Source organism: Ailuropoda melanoleuca, chromosome 8 (assembly GCF_002007445.2).
Source record: "Ailuropoda melanoleuca isolate Jingjing chromosome 8, ASM200744v2, whole genome shotgun sequence".
NCBI lineage: Eukaryota > Metazoa > Chordata > Mammalia > Carnivora > Ursidae > Ailuropoda > Ailuropoda melanoleuca.
In genome coordinates, this window is record NC_048225.1 from 702,177 (window position 1) to 722,256 (window position 20,080).

At 49.8% G+C, this 20,080-nt stretch overlaps 1 protein-coding gene and 1 long non-coding RNA gene across 5 annotated transcripts in view; one reads left to right on the forward strand and one right to left on the reverse strand.

Annotated features, from left to right (window-relative positions):
* LOC109490067 overlaps positions 1-17,362 on the forward strand; it is a 31,729-nt gene extending 14,367 nt beyond the window's left edge. Inside the window, exons 4-6 of one of the 3 annotated variants that reach the window (XR_002143261.2) lie at positions 6,246-6,377; positions 6,602-6,700; positions 15,698-17,362. This is a non-coding gene — a long non-coding RNA (uncharacterized LOC109490067). Of the gene's footprint in view, positions 1-6,245; positions 12,082-15,697 lie in introns of those variants that run through there. The other 2 variants (XR_004626981.1, XR_004626982.1) reach the window with 2 other exon arrangements.
* TMEM123 (transmembrane protein 123) overlaps positions 1-20,080 on the reverse strand; it is a 49,589-nt gene that overhangs the window by 5,446 nt on the left and 24,063 nt on the right. The gene's annotated exons all lie outside the window — the stretch shown is intronic.

Sequence of the window (20,080 nt, forward strand, 5' to 3'; positions counted from 1 at the left end):
CGTGCGCACAAAGTGCATGCACACATACGTGTACGTGCACACAAGTGCACATACACGTACGCACAAAGTGCACGCACACACGTGTACGCACACATACACAAGTGCACACATACACGTGCGTGCACCAGCCTGTTCCCCCCTCTGCCAGCAGAAACTCTTCAGAGCTACTGGACAGAGTCGGGTAAAAGCAGGGAGCTGCAATCATTTTATCCAAACCAGGGATACTTGGTCTGGCAAAGTTGTCCTTTGGAAATGAAGAGTTTTCCAGAAAAGCAAAAGCCCAAGTAGTTTATCACCACCGGACCGGCCTCACAAGAAACGTTAAAGGTGCTGATGAGTAACGGAAACCTACGGAAGAGTAAGGTACGATTCAGACGAATCTAATGTAAAGGTGGTGGACTCCTGACTTATAAGCCATACGAAGGTTAAAAGACAAAAGCAATAAAAGTAGGACCACAGTAATTAGTTAAAGGATATAAAGTATGAAAGATGTAACGTGACGAAGTCATAAAACACTGGGGGGAGGGAGCCGAGAAACGTAGAGCTTCAGAATGCACTCAAACGTAAGTGGTCATCAGCTTGAGACAGACTGTCCTAAATGTAAGTTGTTAAATCCTCTCCCAGTCGCATGTAATGTGAAATGAACAAAGCCCAAAGTTGGTCACAGAGCAGTGACCTACAGGAGACGCACAATGAGAAAGAACTCCAAGCACACCACTGAAGACACCCCTCAAACCGCAGAAGGAACAGAGGAACATAGCAGCCAAAAAAAAAAAAAAAAAAACCATACCTATCAACAATTACTTTAAATGCAAGTGGACTACATTCTACAAAAGAAAGCGTGGCTGAGTGGCTGAAATAGAAGGACCCAGCTGTATGCTGCCTACAAGAGACTCCAGACCCAAAGACACAGACTGAAAGTGAAGGGACAAAGGGTTACTCCATGCAAATGGAGAACAGGAGGAGGCTGGGACAGCTACACTTCTGTCAAAGGGGTTTGATGTACTTTTTTTTTTTTTTAAAGTAGGCTCTATATCCAATGTGGGGCTTGAACTTATGGCCCTGAGATTACGAGTCACATTCTCTACCAACTGAGCCAGCCAGGCACCCCCAAAGTAGACTTTAAAACACACAGTGAAATAAGACAAAAAGGGCATTAAATAAAGAGGTCAATCCCACAAGAGCATAAAACATTTGTATATATTTATGCATCCAACATAAAGACCATAATGTATAAAGCAAATCTTAATAGATCAAAAGGGAGAAATAGAAACAATAATAGCGGGGGACTTTAAAACCCTATTTTCATTAAGTTAGGTCGCTGGATGGACGCCTGGGGGTTCAGTTGGTTGTGCATCAGACTCTTGGTTTCGGCTCAGGTGGATGATCTTGGGGTTATGGGACTGAGCCCCACATCGGGCTCTGCATTCAATGGGGAAGTCTGCTTGAGAGTCTCCCTCCCCTCCCTCTCTGTCTGCCCTGCTCTGCTTTCTCTCTAAAATAATCTTTTTTTTTTTTTTTAAGATTTTATTTTATTTATTTGACAGAGATAGAGACAGCCAGCGAGAGAGGAAACACAAGCATGGGGAGTGGGAGAGGAAGAAGCAGGCTCATAGTGGAGGAGCCTGATGTGGGGCTCGATCCCAGAACACCAGGATCACGCCCTGAGCCGAAGGCCGACACGTAATGACTGCGCCACCCAGGCGCCCCTCTCTCTAAAATAATCTCAAAAAAAAAAAAAAAGTTAGAAAAGTAAAATCATTAGAAAAGTAAAAAACAATATTGGCCTTAAACAATACTTTAGACCAAATGGACTTCACAGACATACATAGAACATTCCATCCTAAAGCAAGAGAATACACATTCTTCCCAAGTGCACATGGGACATTCTCCAGAATAGATATGATTTTAGACCACAAAACTAGTCTTAATAAATTAGAAAAAATAATACTGAGCATATTTTCCAACAACAATGGTATGAAACTAGAAATTAAGAGAAGAAAACTAGAAATTCACAAATACATGAAGTTTGAACAACACACTACTTAACAACCAATGGTTCAAAGAAAGCAAAAAGTAAATCAAAATATACCTTGAGACAAATGGAGTAAAACATACCAAAACTTATGGGTTGCAGCAAAAGCAGCTCTACGAGAAAACTTTATAGAGATAAAAGTCTACCACAAGAGACAAGAAAGATCTCAAACTAATTTTATACCTCGAGCAACTAGAGAAAGAACAAAGCCCAAAGTTGGTAGAAGAAAGGAAACAAAGATCACAGTATAAATAAAAATGAAAGACTAAAAAGATCACTGAAACAAAGAACTGGTTCTTTGAAGGGATGATCAAAATTGACAAACCTTTAGCTAGAATCCCCAAGAGAAAAAGGACAAATCAGAAATCAAAGAGATGTTACAATGGATACTACAGAATTACAAAGGACCACAAGAGACCACTAGGAATAATTATATGCCAACAAATTGGACAACCTGCAAGAAATGGATAAATTCCTAAAAACAGAACTTTCTAAGATTGATTCATGAGGAAAAAGAATTTGAACACACCAGACCTATTACTATTAAGGAGATTGGATCAGTAAACAAAACCTCCCAACAAACCAAAGTCCAGGACCAGACGGCCTCACTGGTGAGTTCTGCTCAATTTCTCAAACTCTTTCAGAAATAGAAGGGAACACTTCTAAACACATTTTTACCAGGCCAGCGTTACCCTGATAAACAAAACCAGATCAGGATGTCACAAGCAAAGAAATGTAATGCCCGATATCCTTGATGAATAGAGATGCAAAAATTCCCAAACCATGTTCATCAATCTATTAAAAGGATCCTACATCATGATCAAGTGTTATTTATTCCAGGGATGCAGAGATGGTTGAGCAGAACTCACCAGTGAGGCCGTCTGGTCCTGGACTTTGGTTTGTTGGGAGGTTTTTGTTTACTGATCCAATCTCCTTAGTAGTAATAGGTCTGGTCTGTTCACGTCTGTGCAATTCAGTGTTATCCATCACATGAACAAAACGAAGGTTAGAAATCTTATCATCTCAACAAATGCAGAAAACGCACATGATAAAATTCAACATGTTTACAATAAAAACTCAATAAAGTAGTTATAGAGGGAATGTACCCCAACATAATAAAGGCTTTATATGGCAAACCCAGAGCAAACATCATATTCAGTGTTGAAAAACTGAAAACTTTTCCTAGAAGCTCAGGAACAAGACAAGGACACCCCCTCTTGTCGCTTTTGTTCAACATATATTAGAAGCCCTAGCCAGAGCAATTAGGCAAGAAAAATAAAAGGCAAATTGGAAAGGAAAAAGTAGAACTGTCACTATGTGCAAATGACACGGTATTATATACAGAAAACCCTGAAGACACCACCAAAATAACTGTTAGAACTAATACATGAATTCAGTTAAGTTGCAGGATACAGACATCAGTATACAAAAATGTGTTGTATTTCTAAACAGTCATAAGGAACCTGCAGGAAGCAAAGTTAAGAAAACAACTGTGTTAAAACTGCATCAAAAAGAAGAAAATACCTAGGAATAAACCACGAAGGTGAATGACCTACATACTGAAAACTATAAAACACTGATGAAAGAAATTGAAGATGACACAAACGGAAAATTATTTGTGTTCAGGGACTGGAAAAATTAATATTGCTAAAAATCCATTCTAGCCAAAGCTTTCTGTAATTCAGTGCAATCACAATCAAAATTCCAATGGCATGTCTCACAAAAATGGGAAATCCTGAAATTTGTATGGACCACAAAACACTCTAAATAGCCAAAGTAATCCGGACAAAAGAACAAAGGTGGAGACATCATGCTTCCTAATTTCAAGCTATATTACAATCTGCACCAATCCAGACGGTATGGCACTGGCATAGAAACAGACACACAGATCAACAGAATCGACCACCCAGAAGTAAACCCATGGACATACTGTCAGTTAATTTATGCTCAAGGATTCAAGAGTATACTATGGGGAAAATAGTGTAAACCACGATCCTACACCGTATATAAAAGTTAACCTCAGATGGACTAAGGACTTAAATGTTAAGACTTAAATCATAAAACTCCTACCACAAAACATAGGCAGTAAGCTCCCTGATGTTAGTCACAGCTATTTTTTTGATTTGACCCCAAAAGCCAGGGCAACAAAAAACACCCCAAAATAAGCAAATGGTACTACATCAAACTAAAAAGCCTCTGCACAGCAGAAGAAGCCGTCAACAAATGAAAAGGCAGCCTGCTGAATGGAAGAAGATATTTGCAAATCATCTCATAAGGGGTTAATACGCAAAATACATAAAGAAGTCATTCAACTCAACGGCAAAAGAAAAACTGTCCAATTAAAAACAACAGGTGGAGGATGTGAAGAGACATTTTTCCATAGACATACAGAGGGCCAACAGACACATGAAAAAATGCTCCACGTCCCCAATCATCAGGGAAATGCCAATCAAAACCACAGTGGCTATCATCTCACACCTGTCAGAATGGCTAAAATCAGCAACCCAGGAAATAACAGGTGTTGGCGAGGCTGTGGAGAAAGGGGGACCTCGTGCACTGCTGGCGGGAGGGCAAGCTGGTGCAGCCACTCTGGAGAACAGTGTGGAGGCTCCTCAGAAAGTGAAAAGTAGAGCTACGATATGATCTAGAAGTTCCATTCCCAGTTATTTGTATCCTAAGGTAACAAAAACACTAACTTGAGAGCGCGTCCGCACTGCCACGTTCACGGCAGCATTACTGACAGTAGTCGGTTACGGACCCAGGTGTCCGCTGACGGACACACGGATAAAGAGGTGGTGAACGTACGGTGGAGTGTTACTCAGCCGTCAGAAAGAACCTTGCCGTCTGTGACAATGTGGACGGATCTCGAGGGAATTAGGCTAAGTGAGAGAAGTCAGAGAAAGACAAATACTGTATGATATCACTTACATGTGAAATTAAAAAAATTAAGCTCACAGACATGATACACTGGTGGCTGCAAGGGGCAGGGGTGGGGCCGGGGAGCAGAATGAATGAAGGGGGTCAGAAGGCACAAACTTCCAGTTACAAAGTAAGCAGGTCAAGGGGGGTATGACGCACAGCATGGTGACTGTACTGTGTCTCTGAAAGGTGGTGGAAGAGTCAATCTCAATGTTTTTTGTGATGAGGATTTTTACCTACGAATGCTGGCAAGTGGTGACGAGTCACTGTGACCATTTCACGGGGCAGAGATCAAATCTGCACGTGTACACCTGCAGCATGTTTACCAGCCATACTTCTAAACGTGCTGATGAACTCTAACCACACACAATAGTCTTGAGGGTCAAAGTTGTAACTGGAACTGTTTTAAGAAAGGACATTTCATAAAAGGCTCAGGCCAGCAGGAAGCTCCATTTTATATATAACAGGAGAAACAAAGAAAAATGAAAGACCCAATAGGGAGAAACAATCTATGGAGCTGGAATTTTGGCAACTTGAGGGAAAAGAATGAGCAGATTAAAAAAAGAAGATTTTATAATATTAACAAAGTTGACTTCATCAACAATATACATTTCTATCTAAAACTCAGTACTTTCCAAGAGCATATGGCACATTTAGCAAACAGGAGTCTGAACGTCCTCACAAAACAAGAGCCAGCGGGTTTCAAGGATTGAAAGAATATGAATTTTGGCCATTGTGAATTTAAGCCAAAATCAACATTGAAAAGATAACTGCCCAGTTCCTAAAACATTAGAATATACTTCTCAATTACCCATAGATTAAATTGTAAAAATCACAATATCAATTTTAAAACCTTTTGACAGTGAGCCTACGACATACCACAACTTGTGGGCTACACTCAGGCCATGCTTGGGGAGGAATTCACCACCTGCACGCACACACCAGAAAGGAACCTCGGTCCACGCACACTTCTGAGGTCAGACCAGCCAGGAACACACACCCCTGCGGGAATCCCACAGATGTTTCCTCGGGAGGAAACGGGCGAGCTGAAGTGTACCTGCAGAGGCTTCCCGTGAGGCGCCGGCCCCCCCGCAGCAGGAGAACGGGCCTGCGGGACACCCCGCTTTGTCGCGGCTCTGCTGCGAAGAGCAGCTCAAGATGGTGCTTCCAGACACGCGTTTAGTTATAAGTTTGTGCATTCAAAGCTACGGCTTTTCAGCTTTCCTGTCCATCGTCCTTAAAAATATAGATCATACTTTAACACTTTGATGACTCGTGCGTTCCCACACAGCTTCAATCGCCACGTGATTCCACGAACATCAGCACCATACTACGTGTCGGGCACTGAGATACGGTCATTAGTACACCTCCCAGACCGATCGGGTGGAGAGCTGGACCAGTGGCGACAAATCAGCCTCTCACGGTGAGCCCTACAAATGAGGGAGCAAAGTGCTGTCCCGTTAAAGCTGAATTCAGTTAAATTCAGCACTTGAGTCAACACATTTTGCCTGATTATAGAGCAAACGTGTGTTTACTGGTTGCCTGTGTATAAGACATGCTAATTATCACGAGTGACATGAAGAAAACCCAGTCTAAGGGCATCTCCGCCTGGTACGGACTCAGGCGTGTATTGTTATTCACATACAGCGCACGTGACGGGGTGTGCCACAGAGAGCAGCCGCAGCGAGAGCAGAAACAGCGCCGGCGTGAACGGAGGAAGAGCGCAGAGGAGCAGCTTCCATGCAGGTCTGGGTTGGGAAGGACAGGAGGTGGCTGTCCTGCGGGAGGGAGCCGTGCACGAGGACACATGTGCGCAGGGGTGCAGCGGGGAGCGTGAGGCGCGCACCGATTCGCTGAGCCTTTACTGAAAGGTAACGCGTGCCAGGTGCGTACCAGACGCGGCAGAGAACACGGTACCCCAGCGTCCCCAGCTCTCACGGGTTCTGCTTGGAGCGGGAGTGAGGTGCCGAGACCATGAGTGGGACACCCATGGATGGGAAAGGGGGACAGGACAGGCGGCTGGGGGCCAGACCTGCTCCCCTTGATGGAGGGCGGTTGTGCTAAGAGCGGCATTTAGGCTGAGCTGGGGCAGGCGGGGGCCCAGGGGCACAGTGGGGCCCATGTCACCACGTCAGGCGCTGGGGCAGTGGCCCAGAGGTGCTAATTCTTTGTGGGGCCCTGGCGCCCCTGCCACCCCGTGAGCGCTCTCGTGATCTGCTACCCGCTGGTCAGAGACCACACACAAACTCTGGCTTGCAGGCCAGTCGGCCACCACCTGTTCAGAAGAGAAGTGTTCCTGGAACGCGGCCCCTGACCTGTTCACGACCCGTGTGCGGCAGCCGTCCCGCGGGGACACAGCTGAGTGTAGCGCAGACCACGCGGCCCCGGACGCCCACAGTGGCTACTCCGGCCCTTCACGCGAGAAGGGGTCTAGCTCCTCATACAGGTTGTCGGTCAGTTAAGTGTTAACAGCGAGTAAGACTCACAGAGGAATTTGTGGTTTCGCATCGTAAAGCATTACTGCGGTGATTTTGTTAGAAAACACTGGTCTTGGCCGTCGTGCTTGTTCTCAGGCAAGTACCGGCAGCGCGTGGCTTCAGGGCATCACGGTATCCCTCCCCCCGGACGCTGCGTGCCAAGTGTACTGGTGGGGCTCCGGCGTGGGGACGCCTTGCGTGGCCATGGTCATCTCCCTGATGTCTGTGGGTAAGCGCTCTGGGGAAGCCGTGGCCGGTGCCGACAGCACACGGCACGGGACTGCTGTGACCAAGCCGCTCCCAAAGCAGGACGCACCAACCACACGGGGTCACTGGGCTTAAGACAGCTTATCTGTCGCCATGCACTGGGGCGGGACCACAGTCAGTGTCCGACCCCGTCCAGCCCGCCCTCTGCCCTGACGGGACCCTCAGGAGCTGCGCTAGGCTCGCTCGCTCTGCGGCTTCTGGTTTGGCCAGAGGGAAAGAAAACCCCATTTGCTGATGCTCTGCAGTCTTCCTTTACTGTGTGGGGACGGACCTGACTGGAAGGAGCCCTAGAGCTGTCTGCCCTGCTCGTACGTGTGGGATCAACGCTCAGCCCGTATTGATTCTGAGCCGGACGCTGTTCTCAATATTCCACAAACGCTAGCGACTGTCCTCATTCCCCTGGCAGGCAGACGCCCGCTCATCCTGTTTTACAGATGTAAACCGAGGCACGCGGGCTCAGAAACGTGAGCACGAAGCAGTCCGAGGAGCCAGTCTGACTTCAGCGTCTGCTCTCTGTCCCTGCCTTTGGCCGACAGCTGTGCGAGTAGAGTCGCCAAGTTGAAAAGCTTTGGTCGGGGCCAGTGGCTGTCGCGGCCTCGCGGTGGCCTTCAGCAGTCGCTAAGAAAATGCTGGTGAACAGACTCTACCCAGAACAAAGAGCACTCTCAGAATCCCTCCGAGTTTCAGCAGACCTCAGCGGGGCACGTAGCAAACACTCCCGACGTTCCGTGCTCTACAAACCGACAGCCAGCACACCCCACGCGTGTCTCCATGGAAACACCAAGCAGAGCTGCTCACGCCCCCACGGATCGGTTCCTTGTTGCGGCTCGGCTAACATGTTTGGAAAGCGGCTCTGAAATAACGTCATTGGAGCGATTATTTGCAGCCCCAGAAGGCTGTGCCGTGGAGCTTTTGCTCAATTACAGGAGATTTATGCTCTAACCACGGAGCACGAGCTCGTGTGACCTGCAGCTGCCACGAGAGAGTGTAGTCGTGAACGAGCTCAAAGTGCTGCCACAAAGACACGCAGCACAAAAGCCATCTGCTCCGGTCGGCGCAAGGGAAAAAGCAGAGACGACAGCCGTGCAGTCCGCAAGCCGTCAGGAAGTCATCTCAGTTCCCTGGATAAAGGGATCAGGAAATACTCAATACAAACATGTTTTCTTGCGAGACTAAAGAGAAACGTCCACTTTGCAGTTACCAAAAACACTTATTTGTTCAAGTGGCAGAAACGGCGTCGGGACCCACGAGGTAGTTGGCGGTGGGAGCAGGGAGAAGGTGCTGAGGTTTGCTGCGTGCTGGTCACGGTACGCAGGTGCTTGCACGGTTTTAGTTTTTAGAAAATGTCACGGGGCCTGTATAAGAGCACTGAAAAGGGGGTTTGTTCCCTGCAGTTCACAGGGGGGAAGGCGGACTCCAAGGTTCAGGTCTGCCCCATGTGGCAGCAGGAGGAGCTGAGCAAACCGCCACGGGGCTGTGGACATTTCCGCTGGGGAGGCTCCCCTGCGTTCCCTTCAGCTGTCCCGCCGCCGACCGCCATCACCGCACTAAAATCGCTACCTGCAAACACACGTTTGTACCAAAGACTCCACAGGGACGGTAAAGTAAGCGCATTGCAGATTTCTAAAAACTTAACGAAAGCCTCTTTTTAAGCAAAAAAAAATTGAAAAAAAGCTAACTAAAACTGAAGACCCACAAGAAGATACAGAGAACCACATGACCATCCGTGTTCTCACAGTCCTGATTCGTAGAAACCTGCTGAGGAGCGCCATCCACGGTGCAGTCCGCGGAGAGACCACCATCCTGAGTTTATCCTGGGCTCGTGTTATTCCTTCACACGATTTCTAAGCCACGTAATACGGTTTGCCACGCGCTGAAGTTTTATACAAGTGGCTTCACGCCAGAAGTATTGTGTTCTCACTTCTGCTGCTCAACGCTATGTTGACTGATTCCATTCACGTTGAGTCCACTCCACCGCTCACGTGTTTAACTTCGGCTGCAGTTCGGTCTCACGATGCTGCTTGTGTGTGACGAACTCCAGTCCGCCCAGAACAAGGCTCAAGGGCAAAGTGTGTTTGCACACGTGCCAGCTCTTGTGTGTTGAGGTCTATCCCGTGGGCCTTCCCATGCAACCAACCCCACGACGGACCCAACATCCCACGTCCGAGAGTCTGGCCACCCGGCGCAAGCTGGTAAAGCTGCACGCACGCGTGTGTGTGTGTGTTCACTGCAGACTAGTTACAAGAAGATACGCGCCAATGGGGGTGGGGCTGAGAAGGCCGTGGGACGTCCATTCCACGGAACCTAACAAAGGTGGCTATGAAGGACACGGGGCTGCATACACGGCGACGGGTTCACGTGCCCCCAGCTCCTTCGATGGGCCTCCCCGCACGGTGAAGCCTGACTGCGCTTCCCTTGTGTGGACACCTGACTTAGAGACCTCCTTCAAGCGCACATAGGGCAGCACAGGTGACGCTATGCAACTGCTCAGGCTGGATGTCAAGGAGGAGAGCTTCTGCCGGGCTCTCCAGGATTTAGGGATCGCTGGGACCACTCAGTCTGGGGGAAGCATGCCCCCAGGTCGTGAAGACGCTCAAGCAACACCAGGACTAGAGGAACGGAGTCCTGCCAGCTGCTGGCCTGAGGCACTGCAGTGAGTCACCTGAGAAGGGAGTCCCTGAGCCCCGCTCACGCCCTCCTGATTGCTGCCTCCAGTCCCGCGCCAGAGAAGCACCGGGCCAAGCTCCTGCCCCGTGCCCGAACCAGAGGAACCTGGAGAGGACCCAGAGTTCCAGGCTCTGTCCGCAGCCAACAACCAGGACTGCACAAAATAGCATTCTGCACTCGAGTCCCGAAAGCAGGTGCAGGACACCGTGCATACACCCTTCCGGGTTTTTCGCACCGGCAATATTCCTGGGGAATTACCGGGAAAGGAAGGGAGGGACGAGATCCGTCTTTAGTTGTATGTGCTTCCAGGCTGCCCAAGATATTACGCGTACCCATTATTAACTTGTACAGTTTTTTCAAAGCTCATGATGACAAAATAAAAATAAAGAATCAATTGAGATTTAAAAAGCCTCTCAGCCCCTATTAGGGAAGAAAATTGCTGTAATTTTAGACACACTGCTAACAAGTTCTATTATGTGCTTTTCTCGCTGACTGCTGATTCCGAGCAGCAAATGGGGAAAGGCGGGGCCCGGAGAGGGTGGCCCAATGCCAACGCAAGACCCAGAGTGGAGGCCGGCAGAACAAAGCTGAGGCGCCACGCGAGCGTCCGAACAAAGACGGCTGGTGCTCGCAGCCCCTGAGGACAGAACCGTCTCCCAGGACTGGGGAGATGAATGCACTGCATATAAGCCAGTTAAGGTTTACTGACTACTCCATACTGTGTCATTTTACCCCACAATAAGCCTTGGGGCCTATGCAGGGGTTTTTACTACAGATTTGGAAACAAACCCGGGGCACAGAAGACTCCCGTGCTCAGAGTTCGACTCGGTCATGGTATCACACCCCCCATGGCGTGCTTGCAAGCTCGCCTCTCAGACACACGGGTCTCTGGCAAATGAGGAGGAGGGAGAAATCGTGTTTGCTAATGTGCACAGTGGGGATGAAGTCAGGCGTGTCTGCATCGGTTTGTCTTCTGGGAGGGAGCCTGTGTCTCGCAGGGTACGTGGTCGTCCCCAGAGCATGTGGGGGCAGCTGGGGCAGGACAGGAACGCAGGGTTCCCGGGATGGCACAGCTCTGCCTCCTCCTCTCACGTGGCTGCTGTGCGGCGTCCGGGAAAGGGGGGGGGCAGTGCAAGTCCCAGGCCCGGCCTAAGCACCTGTTCACCCGTGGTCGCCGTGGTCACGGCCCCTCCCCACCATCTCACCAGGGGACATGCACCCCCTCCCCAGCACAGTCTCCAAGGATGTGTGTGTCCTCCCTCACCCCGTCTGTGAGCAAAGCGTCCAGGGGCGGCTTCCTTCGCGGCTCTCCTGCTCCGCGCGCCCCCACGGCCTCTGCACATGGCATGTTCATCGTCATCAGAGCTGCCTTTTCAGTGGGATTCGGCACCCTACGAGCAGTGTCTGGGCCCTGTGATGCCCGCAGCTCCCACCGTACGTGGCACCGAGCCCAGCACATATCAGGATCCACACGGACATGTGCAGAGAGGACAGAGCGAGGGGACAGCAGGCGTGGGGGCCGAACCACCAGGTGCTGTGTCGGAGCCCAGGCGGGTTCCTGCACGCTGGCGAGAGCTCGCACCCTCCGCTCCTGACCGCGGCGCCTGCGCCACCAGAGCCAACACTCGCTCACATGGCGCCTCCGACGTGCACACTCTCACGTCACTTGCACAACATCCCTGTCAGGTAGGTGCTCCCGACAGGGAGACTGAGGCACGGAGAGGGGTCAGCTCACCTCGCATCCCTTTCCTTTGAACTACGCAAGAGAAAGGCAGGGGACGGAACCACACACCCGTCGACAGGAGCCAGCAGTTTCAAAATGCTGCCGGGGCCCAAGCGGACTTCCCGAGCAGCCTAAGACTCTACCTTCCGCCTCTAAAAATCTTCACAAAACTCCTGCGGGTTAAGATCAGCGCAAGTTTTACTCCCCCCCACCCCCAGTATTCATGTTTTAAAGGCTATTAATGCTTATGTGCCCCCCGCCCGGCCCCCAGGGGAAAGCAGTTTCTACTGTGGACCATCTGCAAGGTACCCGTTGAGCTCATCAAACGCTCGGTTACCTGCAGGTCCGGGCTGCATGGGAACCTGCCTCCCTCAGCCGCTGTGCGCGTAACTAGTACGTTAACAAAGTGCATCTAGTAAGGTTTTTTAAAAAGCAAAACAAAACCTATCTAAGTAAAACCCCTTGTTCTGGGTGCAAGATTACCTACAATCAGTTTCCTTACGGCAGCTTTTTCCCTAAAGAGGGAAACTTGAGAAGTTTTAGCTATCTCAAGGAAGTTCTAAAAATTGCCTTTAACTTCATAGTAATGGAAGAAACCAGCCCGTTTACAGCCACTAAGGCATGCAAGGATTTTAGGATCGCCGGTCACGGCTGTTCCAGGGCGAAAGCAGATTTACTTACTAGAACACGGACATCAGGACTGAATGGGCTCGCGGCCTCCTGCTGACCGAGGCTTGCTGCTCGAGTCCTCGCCGCGCACGCGGTCACAGCTAGAGAACGTCTGCTGGACTGGCGATGCCCTCGCCACCGCAGAGCCTGAAGGACTCCCGCACAGGCCCGGACGCACACGTGCCCCGCTGGGCAGCCCACTGTGGATGGAGGGCCGTGTGCCAGGCCTGAACATAGGTTACTCGATGGACACAGGGAGTCAGGATGGCAGCAAACCACACCCGAGTCCTCCAGGGGGGACGCACCGCCGTCTGCTGAGGGACAGAGCACCCAGTCCAGCCGCAGGGCTTTCCGTGTTCTCTGCTTACAACCCTTATCTGCGGTGGGAACGCACAAGTATCTTATCTCCCTCTGTATCTAGGTAACTAAGGGACAAACACTATTGTTCACAGCTGGCTTCTTACAGTCTCCTAAAGAACATGCCTTTGCTCCGCTTTATTCTTCAGGGACAGGGAGGCTCGGTCCTCCTTGGGAGCTCCGACCCCGTGGCAGGCAGGACACTGCTCGGCTCCGCCCTCTTCCTTCAGGCACGGATGTGTTCCACCCTTTCCTGGTGAACTCGAGGGGCCACTGGTCCCTGGAGACCCTGCAGGCTCCCGGGCATACTGACCTCCTCCCGGGGAGGCCCTCCAGCTCTGAGCTCAGCCCTGCGCACACTCGCTGTGCTGGGGGACGCACCCTCCTTCTCTCGGTCATCCGCGGCTGTGCAGTGGCCCTAGATGGCAGAGGTCTTCTGGTGTCAAAGGGAGCCATGCCATCCCCATACACGGAGGTCAGGTCCTGCTCCCTGGCCTTCGCTGATTCTGGGGGGTTCATGGAAGGCGGCCTGGGTCCCTGTGAGGCAGCACCTGACCACAGGCGTGACCACAGGCATGACAGCTCTCAGGAAGTGCGAGGGAAATGCAGACACATGCCGGTGCGTTCAGGAAGGCGAGGGCTGTGCTCTCCGTGCTGACATGTCAGCACACACACCTTCCACGAGTCCCCCTAGTCTTCTAGCAACACCCTGTAGGTAAGAACTCACCGGGGGAAATGGGCTGCCGGTAAGCAAGGCCATTCTAGAGCACTTACCCCTTGTGAGAAATTCCTGCTCAAGACGACACTTCACAAAACTAACTGAAAAAGACACTGTGGGGTTCACGGGACGTGACCCATCAGCAGCTCAAAGTGCCACATCTCTGTCACGGCTCCCACACGAAGACAGAGAGAAACAGCAGCTCAGGCCGCAGACCCGCGTCAGGCCCCACCATCCCTGCGTCCGCGGCGGGTGAGCACAACCCCAAGCGTCCGGGGCTCTTCCCGCAGGGATGCCCCTTCGAAGGCGCGGGGACGGCCGGCGAGGGCTGCAGACCAGACCCGCGGGGCCCTCCCGCCAACGGTGTAAGTGAAAACAACGGTCGTACGGACAGCCACCCCTTGGAGAGATTTTTGGTTCGTTCCTGGCCCTGAAGACGTCGTAACTCGGGGGATGTCCACTCTCGTTTTTTTCCTGCTCTTCATCATGTCTGTGGTTTCTCTAAAGTTTTTAAAACAGTTTTCCTTCCGACAGAAGGCACGTTCACCCCGTGCCCGTAGGACAGATGTATGAAGCGATTTGAAAAAGACAGGTTCTGGAGCGTAAAGGGGAAGCTTCTAAACTTAGACCTCTCTCTTGGAAACGGTGTTCAACACTCGTCTGTGAGCCTTTCACTCCAGCCTTGAGAAAACATTTCCTACAACTAACCAACGTGAACGCGTGAATGCCTGTGTCTGTCTGCGGCAACGTTACTACACGGAAGCCAACTGGAGCACGTCCGGTGCCGCGATGAACTGAAATCAAGCCTTCTGCGAAGCAGAGCGTTCGCGTGTTACACGCAGCGCCCGTTCGGGGGGAACCAGCACAGACGCCCTGGAGTTACGGGCACGCAGCACCTGAAGCAGGTCGTCCACCAGGTGTCATGTGCAGCCGAAGGTGCGGGCAGCACGGCCGCCGTCACACCGCGCACGGAGGGAGGGGACGCTCTTCAGAGAGAGCCGCGTGAACTACGTATGATGCCGCGTCTCGGCAACACGGTGTCCTGGCTGCAGTTACTGCACACGGTTCGATCCCCAGGCTTCACCTGAAACAGATGCTCTGGGAGTAAAAAGCACGAGGTCACGACAAACTTGGATTACACAGCAACACTTCCAGGAAAATGTACCTAGGACAGCAAACCTCAACTGCAAAAAAGAAAAAGAAAGGCAACACCTTCTCCTTGTTAAGTCGGAGGGCTCACTGAAGAACCGTCTACCTCCGGAGCTCATAAAGCCACGGTCACGCGCTTGAGCAGGAGGACCGTCCCCAACGCACAAACGGAAGAGAAAGCCAAGTCTGCACCGGAGGCCAGGCGAGGTTTCCTGCGGACACCTTCTCGATCTATGGTCTCCGTACAGTCATGCCCTGAGGAGTCCCTCGGATTTTGCCGTTAGGACGTGATAAATACCATCTATTTATAAGCAGTCGGGGGTTAGACAGCGGACTTTCTTGGGGGGATTCAGGGGTTTTGGTTCTCCACCTCTGCCCGTATCATCTGTGGAGGGGATGTTCCTGTCTGGCAGAGGTCGTGCCTTATTTTGGGGTCCCCCTGGTTCTGGAGAGCACGTGGCACATGGGATTGGCCACTCCTGCCCGGGTCTCTCAAGGGCACGGGGCGGGGTTTTGAACGGGTCAAGGGTTCCGTGGTCTGGCTGCTGGGCCGCGAGCCTCCGGTATTCCTCGGGCACCGGAGCCGCATGTAATGTACTCAGTGTGAGAAGAGGGACTCTCGTCAGCAAGACGCAGGTCAGCAGGATTCACAGTTTAAAGACTTTCAAAGTTCAGCCCTTTACTTATAAATACTCGTATTCCTCCTTTCCCTACAGTTTCTGAAGGACGTGTCGATGGAGAGCGACTCCCACAGCACTGTCTGCACATCTGTGTGTCACGACATCGTGGACAGTGAGGGAGCCTGGGTGGCAGCTCCGGGTGCTTGTGACTGTGCCCCTACCCCCGACAACCACTGACAACTATTCCACACCAGACACACTGACGGGGCCCCAGAGACCACGGCAGACCCCGTGAGACGGGGCAGAGAAGAGACCACAGGCCGAGTGCCTCCCCCAACCCGGGGCCAGTGCAGGTTCCTGCAGGCGGGGAAGAACCCAGGCTGGAGATCCAGTTCCCCCATTTTGCAGGTGGCTTTCTGGGAGCCCCCACTCAGGTTCTGCCCAACGGGGATCTTGGCAAACTGATTTCCCACCCGCAGCACCCAAGCAGCCAGGCCAGCCCGCCGCTCCACCCTTCTCCAGAACCAGGGAGGGATACCGACTCGTGAATGTGGGGGTGCGCAGCTCTGCCTTCCTCGGTGCTCAGATGAAGACCCTGGCTGGCCTGGCAGGGATGCAGGCTCATACCCCAGGGACTCTGGAGCGCTCCTGCCCAGGACACCTGCAGGCAGCCTGGGTCCCACCGATGCAGGGAAGCTGAGTCAGCCCAGCTCTGCTGGACCAGAAAGGCCTGAGAACACCTGCAGTCTGCATAGCAGCAGACAAGGGTGAGCATCTGCAGGACCGAGCCAGTGGCCCCATCAACCAGAGTGCTTGGGACGCACAGGCCACGGTGAATCAGAGCCTTATGGGCACTGGAGCTAGTTCTTGACGAGTCTGTCGACTACTTGTGGCCCCGCCCAGGACTGCTACTGCCCTCAGCCCACCCGACCGGCCGGGGACACAGAGCAGAGCCCACCAGATGCTGCATAACCCTGCAATGGCCTTGCTTCCAGGGACGTGGCCTTCACCTGTCTGTGGAGAAGCACAGCAGCCCCTTGGGGTCCGGGCACCCCGAGCACAGGACCATCCTCCTGCCCCACCCAGGGCAGAGACGCGAACTTCGAGCCCCACCTACTGTTGCTTCCAGCACCAATGCCGACGGTAAGTAGCCGGACCAGAATCCTGAGCATCCAGGCTGCCCCAGAGCCCATCCTGCGGCCTTGTGTGTGGTCCTGTCCATCTGTCCTCGGCCAGGGGCACACGCTTCCGTAGACTGCACGGCCTGGGCAGCAGCTGCACCTGCAGCAGACCCTGACAGCAAGCCCCACGTGCCCGAGCTCAGCAAGGTAGCAGCAGATGCAGCCACAAACCCGAACGGAGCCGAGTGGTCAAGAGCACTCTGTCCAGCCGTGAAGACCAGGAGAGGGGACTGCTCGCTTCAATGCACAGAACCAACGGAAAAAAATCTAGGCAGTGTGTCACCAAAGGAAACATAGCTTTCAGACACTCCAAACCCAAGGAGACAAATGGATATCCAGGCTCACGAGGCCCCAGGGAGCCCAAAAAGGTCAAACTCTAATAGGGCTACGATGCCAAGACACTTTAATCAAGTTGTGAGAAGTCTAAGATAAAGATTGCTTTAAAGCAATAGGGAAAAGGGAAATTAGAAGGGAAACCCACAGTGTTCCAGGCCAGGAGGGAAGGGGATGATATAGTCAAAATATTGGTTTAAGGGGCACCTGGGTGGCTCAGTCGTTAGGTGTCTGCCTTCGGCTCAGGGCGTGATCCCAGGGTCCTGGGATCGAGCCACACATTGGGCTCCTCCGCAGGGAGCCTGCTTCTTCCTCTCCCACTCCCCCTGCTGTGTTCCCTCTCTCGCTGTCTCTGTCAAATAAATAAAATCTTTAAAAAAAAAAAAAAGGTTTAAAAAAAAGCTGCCTCTGTCAAATAAAATCTCTAATAAAAAAAAAGAAAAAGCAAAGGAAAAAAAAAGCTGTCAGGCAAGAATCGTACACTTGGCAGAGCGGTCCTTCAGAAATGAAGGAGAGATAAAGATTTCCAGGGCAAACAAAAGCCCGGGGAGCTCATCACTACTAGACCTACCTTGTGAGGAACGCTAAAGGGAGTTCAAGTGGGATTTAAAAGATGCTAGTTACCACAAAAACATAAAAAGGTGGCATTAAACTCGGTGACAATGGTATACGTTTATAGAATTTGACAATGTACATAGTCCATTGTGGACTATGATGGTCGATTTTATATTGTGGTGACAGTGATGCACGTTTTCGAACTCCACTCCAGAAGTTCAGTAAAGATCTGTTATTTTCACCTTCATGTTACAGCATGAAAAAAACACGTAAACTAACATTAATAAACTCAAACGTAAGGGGGAGCAGAAGTAAAATTGTAAAGTTTAGGAATTCTATTGAAGTTGTTATCAGTTTAAAATAGGATTTCAGATTTAAAGATATTTTATGTAAACCTCATAATAACCACAAGATAAAGTCTATAATTACACAAAAGAATTTGATTAAGAAGTCAAAGCAAACTGACACCAAAAAGCAACACAACACAAAAGCAGGATATGAAAAAAGTAGCAAGGGCTTAACAGCACAGCCAGAAATCAACAATGAGGCAAAAATAAATTCTAACCTATCAATAATTAAACTTTTAATGTAAATGAATTAAATGCTCCAATCAGAAGACACAGAATGGCTGAGTGGATAAGAAAGCAAGATCTATGATGCGTTGCCTACAAGAGAGTCCCTTTCCCATAAAGACACACACAGGCTGCAAGTGAGGGGGTGGGCGAAGTTATTTCAAGCTGTGTATTTGAAGAATCAGCAGTAGCTACACTTCTGTGAGACAGAAACATACTTCAAACTGACAGCAGTAACAATACACAAAGAAGGCCATTATGTAATGACAAAGGAATCAATCCATCAAAAAGATGTAACAATTGCAATTACTTACAAACATCGGGGCACCTGAAAACATAAGGCAAAAACTAACAGGCAAAAGGAGAAACAGTACTGCAGTAGCTGGGGACTCTAATTCCCCACCTCTCAACAAGGCGTAGATTAATAAGGGAGCAGCAGATGTGAACATTATACACCAAGTGGACCCCACAGACATAAACAGAACATTCTATCCAACAACAAAACACACTCTTCTCAAAAGCACGTGGAGCATTTTCTAGCACAGACCATGTTAGGCCACAGAACAAGTCAGCACATTCAAGACAAATCCTACAGGCATCTACTCTTACCACAAAGCAATGAAACTACAAAGAAGGAACAAGAGTAAAACAAGAAAATTCACAAATACATGAAATTAGACACTCCTGAACAACAAATAGATCAAAGAAGAAATCAAAGGGGAGTTAGCAAAGAATGAAACTGCAATATACCAAAACTTAAGGGATACAACAAAAGCAGTTCAAAGAGCAAGGTTTATAGCAATCAATGTCTACATCAAGAAACCAAGAAACAAAGATCTCAAATAGGCAACCTAACTCTATGCCTTAACAAGCGAGTGAAAGAACAAACCAAACCCAAAGGTAGCAGAATGAAGGAAATTAAGTTTAGAGCAGAAATAAGTGAAATACAAAACATGAAAACAATGAGGTTAATAAAACTAAGGGCTGGTTCTTGGAAAAGACAGATTTGACAACCCTTTAGCTAGTCTAAACCAAGGAAATGGGCAGACCCGAGTCAACATTACAAATGAATAAAAAAGACTGTAAAATGGCCTCTACAGAAATCCACAGGGTCCTAAGAGGCTACTGTGGACACTTGCATGCCAATAAATGGGGAAACATACAAGAAATGGAAAAATTCCAGAACCATACGAACTTCCACCAAGACTGTCTCAGGAAGTAATAATAAATCTAGGCATAACAATTACTTCTAAGGGGATTCAATCAGAAATCGAAAATGTCCCAACATTGAAAAGTCCATAACCAAATAGCTGCATTGGTGAATTTTACTGGTGAATTTTACATAACACTTAGAATTTAACACCAATCCTTCTCAAACTACCCCCCCAAAAAAAGCAAAGGGAACATTCCCAAACTCATTTTCTAAGGACAGCATTATGCTGATACCAAAGTCAGGAAGGATACGACCAGAAAGGAAAACTATAGATCAATATCCCTGATGAATACGAATACAAAAATTCTCAGTATAATACTGGCAAACCAATTTCAGCAGCAATGATTAAAAAGATAATCCACCATGATCAAGTAGGAACTATTCCAATGATGCAAAGCAGGTTTAACACCCACAAGTCAATGTGACATGCCACGTGACCAAAATAAAAATATGATCTCATCAGCTGCAGAAAAATCATTTGACAAAAATGATAAACGGGCACCCATTTACAATACAAACTCAACAGAGGGCATATAAAGGGAACACACTTCAATGTAAGACAAACACAGCTTACATCACATCTGAGATCAGGAACGAGATGAGGGGCCCACTCTCCCCACTGCTA